Genomic DNA, 6,126 nt, shown 5'->3' on the forward strand with positions numbered 1-6,126 from the left:
CATGATTGCAGGTATTGCAGAAGAAGAGCAACCTTTTGAAGATATCTTCAGAATAGATGAAGATCTAGAAGTAAAAGGCGACAAAGAAAACTTCTCAGAAGAAGAAGAATTTGAGTGATACAGAAGAAAGAGTCTATGGATGAGTCTATGGAAGTTGTCATAGAGATGGAGGATCAGGATCTTATTCTGATGAAGAATGAAGAAATATTGTCTCAGAGAGGTAGTCTAATGAATTTGATTAATGTTATTGATGAAGAACAAATGCAGGAGAATATTACTGCAGATGATGAGACAAAATAGTTCTAGAAGAAGAGTTACAGAGGGACAGCAAGGCAAAATATATTGAAGAAGAAGGACTAAACTCTCATCAAAGGATCAGTGAATGGGAGACAGAATTGGAACTACTGGAGAAATGGCTGAAAGCACCAGTGAGGAAGAAAGAACCTGATGAAGATTACAAGGGAGATGCAAGAGAGGAGGAAAGAGTCCAACAAAGAAGGGAGTTGGAAAAGCAGAGGATATATACTCAGGATAGATTGCTGGAAAAAGACAAAGAAATTGTCATGAATGACAATCATAAGGAGAAAGAGATGGTAATGGAAGTTCAGCAAATTGACATTACAGAAGGAGGAGTTCATTACTATGAACCAGAGCAGAGAGATATCATTGAAGAAGATGGTATGGAGGAGAGACTAGCTGACAGTCTCATGAATTCTTTTGAGAATTCAAATCAGTAGACTAATATGTTGATAGAGGAGGAGAAAACAGAGTAGCATATTGATGTGTTGCCAAAGGAAGAAGAGGCACTAAGGCCTTATGTTTTCTATTTTAATAATTGTTTTGTGAGTGCATGTTTAGTTGCAGATGCTGGAGAAAATTTGGCATAGATGAGCAGCCAAATAAAAATGAAAGAAGAAGATTTTGTGGAAGTATTTAATCCATGGAACAGAGATGTTAGATTACCAGAGAGAATGCTGAAAAGTCAAGATTCAATGCAAAAAGAGATAATCATGAAAGAGGGTAAGGATGAAAGGGTGGCAGTAAGAATCCGACAACTTCAAAGAGAAGATAATAAACAGCAATTTGAAGAGTTAGTGGAAAGTAGCAACAACATGAAGCAGAGAGAAAGAGGTAACAGTGAATGGCAAAATATAGACCAGCCCAAAGATATGCTAGAGATGGAGATTGAAGAGTTATTGCAGTTAATGATGAAGCAGTCCATATGGAGAAAGTTGACAGCAGCAAGAAGAATGATCAATTGGAACTTGAAACTAATTGACAAGGAGAGGAAGATGAAACAGAAGACAGGTGACATACAACAACAACAAATATGCAAAGCATTCAAACAACTACAAACCAAAGTTTGGGACCCTGGAGGTTTCCTATCAACACATGAAGGCACATGATCAGAAGATCATGAATGTTTTCTACTTTGGCAGTCTGATGCAAGAGCATTAGCTCGAAACTATCATTGTATTGTAGTAGACATAGGGGGTCTTGTGTTTTCAAGGAAGTTGGATTCCTATGTATGTAATTATTAATGTTTTGAGTGGTTAATTAGATAAGTGTGAGGATATTTGTAAATGCTCTCGAATGAAGGAGAACATGAGTGATTAATGATGTTGAGAGAGTTAGAAATCAATTGAAAGTCTTGGACTAGAAAGTGGTTTCATGATTCGAGGAGCTAGAGAGGACTCTTAGGGATAAGTAGGAGTTAAAAGTGGACTTAGAGAATATTGAGGAGTTAGTTCAACAAATTAAGGATCTGAACTAGAATTAGTTCAACAGAACCTTTTTGTATAAAGGTAAGCCTAAAAGGCGAGAATGAGTTAGTCAGTCAGTAGTTAGAGAAGTAGCTAGAGAGTAGCTAGTGAGTCAAAGAGTTGGATTGTAAGCCTATGGGTAGGAGAAGAAAGGCCACTGACTAGAAAATCAGGCCAGAGAGAGACTCTTGTGTAAATACTCGTTTATTAATACAAACAAATCGATTTAGAGTTTGTACAATGTGTACTGGGTAATTGAATTATAATCTGTGTGGCTAGAGTGTTTCTGTGTAACTTATGTTGCAGGTGCAAAACAGAGGCGAAATACAGAGAAGTGTAATAGAACAACTTCTAGTTGTGGTTGGGTAGAAGTTGTTGAGGCAGCTCCACAGTTGCGATTGTGGGTAGAGTTGTCTTAGAGATAACAATTCCAGCAAAAGGAGTGTTGGGTAGAATTGTTAGTCAGCGAATGGTTCGAGGAGAGAACCATAGAGTTTGTGTTTCGGCTCTGTACACACATTGACAGTACAGAAGAAAGCTTTTAGTGCTACAGTGAAGGGGGAGGAGCATAAAGGTACGAATGGAGTTAAATTAAGGAGAGAAGTTGGAAGGGCCAGAATCTTGAAGAAGCGAAAGCATCGAAAACATTAAAGAATTGGCATAGAAACCCAAGTGAAGAGAAGAGTGAAGAATGGAAGTGTTGATGCACAGTAGCCATTGGATCTAGAAGATCAACGGACGAGATTTGTTTGTGATGAGCGGCCAGGATTAAGTCATAAGATAGAGCTAAGAAATGGATGGTGGAGATTCAATCTAAGTATTGGCGGAAGGAGAAAGACGAGAATCGATCTGGACCGTAGGATTTAAAGGCCTCGTCATCCAACGGATATCGGGCCGTAAGTTGATCAGGGTTAACCGTAAGGGTGGACCCGAACTTTTATAGGTTGAGAGTTTATAATTCCCATCGGGTCCGAAAAGGCGTTAAACCTTGCGTAAGTAGTCCACCCAACATCACTGTGGACCGTCAGATCAAGCGGATCTTGATCAACGGTTATAAAGTGTCAGTTTGATTTGTTGATCAGGAAGAAGTACAGCCGTCGGATTGAGATGGAGATCGACGGTGGAGAAAGATCGCGTTAAAGATTTGTGGAGAAGGCGGACCCAAAAAGTTATAGGCACAACTTTAATTTATTTGAAGTCTGGTTGTGATCGCATATCGCATGCGAGAGGCAACGAAGGCACGTAATGATTTGATGCGATAGTGCGATAGCCATTGATCTAGGTGAAAGAAATCAACGGTGGGGAAGGTTGTCGCATATCGCAAGTCGAAAGCTCCGAAGGTATACTCTATTGAGTTATAAGGGTTAAGAAAGGATTAACCAGGGTTATATATGTGAGGGATTAAGGATTGGGTTGAGTTTAATGAAGAGTTAAGTTATAAAGTTTCGATAGGGAGACTAATGAAGGGTTAGACTATGGGAAGTCTAATGAAATGTTTCCGCTTGAAGATTAAATGAAGGACCTTAACCTTAGCTTATGAAGGTTTGACCAAGGTGGTCATAGGAATTCCTGGTAGAAAGAGAATATGCATACTATATGCATACTATGGGTATAGCGGGGTATTAGCCCTGCGTCAGTTTGCAGTGAGTGTAAAAAGGAGTATAAGGGATCATACACACGGGTTAAAGCACATTTGCTTGCGTTAAAAAACAATGTGGTTCGAATATGCAGTGGCCCACCTAAAGAGAATGGGACATATGGAAATGGTTTAAGCATGGTATACATCGCAAAATATCAGAGAGAACAAGACGAGGTAGATGCTAAAGCAAATGAGGCAAATCTTGTCTTCCATTTAAAACACCCAACAAGGTTGGGAGCATCTTCATCAAAGCCTCCACTTCATTCTCATGGAATTGTTGGTTCAAAGCAGTCAAATTTGGGACCGCTTGAAAAGAGTTTTAATAATGATGCTCGAGAGATAGCACATGCAACTGTAGCCCAATGCATTTATGCAAATGGTCTTCCCTTTAACCTTGTGCGATCTCCTTACTGGGAAAAGATGGTAAAAATAATGAATGAAGCCCCAAGACGGTACAAGAGCCCTGGATATGAGAAGGTACGCACCACATTGTTGAGTGCTCAAAAGTTAGATTTGGAGGCTAAATTAGGCCCCATTCGTGATTCATGGCTCATTTCAGGGGTGTCCATCATTTCTAATGGATGGAAAGATCAAAGAAATAGGCTTTTGATCAATGTCACTGCTCAGAGCCCACATGGGGCAATATTTTTGAAGGCAGTGGATTATGAGTGGCAGATGAAAGATTCTCAAATCATTGCTAACATCTTGATTGAAGCAATTGAATTGGTGGGGCTTGAAAATGTTGTCCAGGTAATAACTGACAACGCAACAGTGTGTAGAGCAGCAGACTTAATTATTGAAAGAAAATATCAACACATATTTTGGACCCCTTGTGTTGTACTTTCATTGAACCTCATGTTGAGCAAGATGGGGAAGCAAATTGAGTGGATTCGAGTTATTTTTGAAGAGGCAAAAGAAATTCAAGCCTTTGTCACAAACCACCACATGTCCCAAGGCATCTACAAGGAATTTGCTAAGTTGGAGCTCCTTAAGGTACCTATACTTTAAAAGTTTAAAGTTTATTAAATATTTCATAAATTCTAATTTCTGACTCTAAATTCAAATATCTAAATTGGATTCTCAAATGTCATGATTCGTGAATCATAATAGTTATTCAATCAAATTATGATTTTTAATTTGTTGAAATTTGAAACATTGGCAATTTGACACCTGCAGGTTGCCGAGACTCGATTTGCTTCTCACATCATAGTCTTAACAAGGCTTATGCAGGTGAAAGATGCATTACAATCAATGGTATGCAGTTCTCTTTGGAATCAATGGAGGCAATCCCAATCTGATAGAGCACAAGCAATGAAACGGTTGGTTGTTGATGATGAATGGTGGGATAGGGTGGAGTACCTCTTGGCATTTACTAAGCCAATTGTGGATTTGCTCTGTATATTTGACACAGATATGCCTAATTTGGGAGAAGTGTATGAGGGCATTGATTCCATGATAGAGAAGATAAGGTTGGTTATAAATGCCAAGGAGAATGACTCGAATGAATTCTTTTACAGAGAAGTAAAAGATATATTGACCAAAAGGTGGAACAAGATGACCACCCCATTGCACCTTTTAGCCTATGCAGTGAATCCAAAATATTATGTTGCAGAGTTGCAACGTGATCCAGAAAGAAGCGCACAAAACAAAGACCTAGAAGTCGCAGAAGGATTTAAAAATGCTTTTAGAAAGCTTTTTGTAGATCCCGAAATTGGGCTTCAGATTCGTGCACAGTTCCCTCATTTTGTGGGATCAGAGGGTTGGGGTTGTGATATTGAGTGTATGCAAGACAAGACCAGATTAAGTCCAATTGAGTGGTGGAACTTCTATGGTGGGGCACTTCAACATATCCAAAAATTGGCCATCAAGATCTTGTCACAGGTTGTTAGTTCCTCTTCAGTAGAAAGGAACTGGAGTACATACGGCTTCATCCATTTAGTGAGGCGAAACAGATTGGGCTCTAAGAAGGCTGAGGAACTAGTGTATGTTCATTCAAACCTTTGCCTTTTGTCACACAAGAGAGATGAATACAAATTTGGGCCCACCAAATTATGGGACATGGAACCAGAGTTGCCTGACTTGGATATGACATTGAATGCCATGTCTCATATGAATTTGTTTGATGCGGAGTCACCAATAGGTGGATCTTCAAGTGGACATGGCAGCAATATTCCCAATCCCACTTCTAGAGAGGATGTGGAACCTTATAGTGGCATGAATGAAGACATATTTGATGATATGTAAATGTAATTTATGATGGTGTTTTAACTTTTAAACTTTTGAACAACCATATGAATTATGAATAATGATAGTAGACTGCCAGTCATAGTTCATTTTGTACTTTGTACTATGTAGTAATTAGTATGCATTATTAATTTTGGTAATGATGGTGTCCGTGTAACTTGTCATGTTGATAACTTGATGTTTGAAATTTGAAACAAAAACTTGATGATATGTTGAAACTTGAAACTTGAATCATGAATGTTATAATAATCGTTAATGATGATGACAATGTTGAATGTTTATAAATTATGGCATATACTGAATTGATAACGATGAACCATGATAGATCATACTAACACCATTGATCTGTGGTCACAATTCTGGTATTTTGACTCTACAACTGATCCACTGTCACCCATTTGTTCACTGTCTTATGCCACACATTTATTACAGACCTTAATCATCAAAAGAAGCCATAGTAACAACCCTAAACATACTCTA

Source organism: Pinus tabuliformis, chromosome 4_2, assembly GCF_031772625.1.
Source record: "Pinus tabuliformis cultivar Carrire ecotype Pingquan chromosome 4_2, CPIR1, whole genome shotgun sequence".
In the NCBI taxonomy this organism is placed as follows: Eukaryota; Viridiplantae; Streptophyta; class Pinopsida; order Pinales; family Pinaceae; genus Pinus; species Pinus tabuliformis.